The sequence below is a fragment of the Scylla paramamosain genome, chromosome 35, assembly GCF_035594125.1.
Source record: "Scylla paramamosain isolate STU-SP2022 chromosome 35, ASM3559412v1, whole genome shotgun sequence".
NCBI classification, from domain to species: Eukaryota; Metazoa; Arthropoda; class Malacostraca; order Decapoda; family Portunidae; genus Scylla; species Scylla paramamosain.
The window spans coordinates 13,283,978-13,286,201 of NC_087185.1; positions in this window are offsets into that span (position 1 = coordinate 13,283,978).

Genomic DNA, 2,224 nt, shown 5'->3' on the forward strand with positions numbered 1-2,224 from the left:
ACATGTGGATAGATGAGAATGGTATGGTTGATGTTGTGTCTGATTACAATATGCTGGTTGTGGAATGCTTGATGCAGGGTGGGAAGGAAGTGAAAGTGGCAAGTAAGAAAAGGAAATGGAGACTGAGAAATGCAGAGTGGGAGAACTTTCAGGTGGATCTAAGTGAAAGAAGCTGGGATGATGTAAGTGTGCATGATGTGGAGCACCTGATTGAAAAACTGGTTGAGGGTATGCAGAGTGCTGTTGAGAACCAGATAGGGTCTGTGAGAGTAGGCAGAAGAGAGTATGTAAAACATGGAGGAATAATGAAATCAGAGAGGTTAGGAAGGAGCAAAAGAGAATGAGTAGACATTGTAGATGGCTGGGGAAAAAAGAGACATGAAAGTGATGAAGTAGAGAATGAGTTTCAGAATGCATGGGCAGCATATGTGAAATAGCAGAGACTGACAAGGTGAATGATAATGAAGGCCAAAGTGAAGTGTGAAAGGAATGTGATTGAATCTTCAAGGGAGAAAAGCATGGAAGGTGGCTGTAAATGGTACAAGTTCATGAGAGGTGAGAATATATCAGGCAGTGTTGGTGTGGAGAGTCTGAAAGTGAATGGTGAAGTTATAACAGAGAAGCAAGGAATCAGAGGCAATCAGACAGTTCTGGGAAGAAGTGGGTGGTGTAGGTGAGGTGTTTGGTGTGAGAAAAAGATGTATGACACTGGAGAGGAAGCATGCAGATGAACTGAATGAAAGACTCAGCAGGGAGGAGGTGGAGAAATGTGTGAAAAGGCAGAAGAATGGAAAGCAGCAGGACCAAATGGGATACCCTTCGAGATGTATAAGAATGGAGGGAAAATTGTGATTAACAGGATGATTGAGGTATTTAACCAGGTGTGGGAGGAGGAGACAGTGCCTAGGATGTGGAATAAATTCAGGGTGACTCTGTTGCATAAGGGAGGATACAAGAGTAAAAATGAGTTGAAGAATTATAGTTCAATTGCATTAGTGAACACTGTAGGGAAAGTGTTCAGTGCAGTGTTGAATGAAAGATTATGTAAATGGACTGAGAGAGCTGGAGTGCTAGGTAAGGAACAAAATGGTTTCTGTGTGGACAGGAGGGCTGAGGATAATATGTTTGTGGTAAATGAAATGATTGAGAGAAAAAAGAGGGATGGAGGTAAATTGTACTTAGGTTTTCCGGACATAGAGAAAGCTTATGATAGATTGAAAACAAAACTTTTCCCTCTAATCTTTCTTATTTTGTGTTTCTGTAGGTTAATACAATTATGAAAATGATAGTGAAATGTGCAAATGTCATTTTGATTTATGGCCATTAAATATATTCTTTGAAGCTCATCTGACCCATCAAACCTAATGTTGCTCTTATTCAACATCATCCCTGACCTAACTTAACCTCTCCTCTTAGTGTGATCTTGGTCTCCCTCTCAGTCTGTGCCCTTGTTCTCTAAGGCCTCACAAAACACACAGATTGGAAAGCTGTGCATGATGATAAACATGTTTTAATACTGTGATTTTGTGCCATCGTGTGCAAGTCACACTGGCTTTCACCTAGTTGCCTTACCTGGTGGGCTTCCCATCCCTCCACGTCAAATGATGGGAAACAGGAAGCCGTACCCTGCTGATATGCCAGCTCAAGTAAATACTTGCAGTCAGGAAAAAAAATATAAAAACTGGCCAGATAGTGCATCATAAGCAGTGATAATAAGTATTCATTGACGACAGTGAGGGGTTTATACATATTTGAAAAGTAGGTCCCTGAGGTAATTTGCAAGTACATGGTTAAATGTAGCCATATTTACACAACCAACAAGCCCAGAAGGCAATGCATACACAGGTCTGAAAAATCTTTCCTGGACCTTAAGCTGTGTTCTGGTGTGAGGGGTTTTATAGTTGTAGCCTCTTGTGCAACTCAATAAGGGATGAGGAAATAAATCATCCCAAGATATTGACAATATTTAATAATGTCATGTCTGAGTAATCTGTCCACCTCTCTAATGCAAGAGTTAACCAGTATTCTCAATCATTCATCCCTTTCTCTGGTAAACTCTGGAATTCCCTGCCTGCTTCTGTATTTCCACCTTCCTATGACTTGAATTCCTTCAAGAGGGAGGTTTCAAGACACATTCATCAATTTTTGACTACTACTTTGACCCTTTTATGGGACTGGCATTTCAGTAGGCATTTTTTTTTATTGGATTTTTACTGCCCTTGGC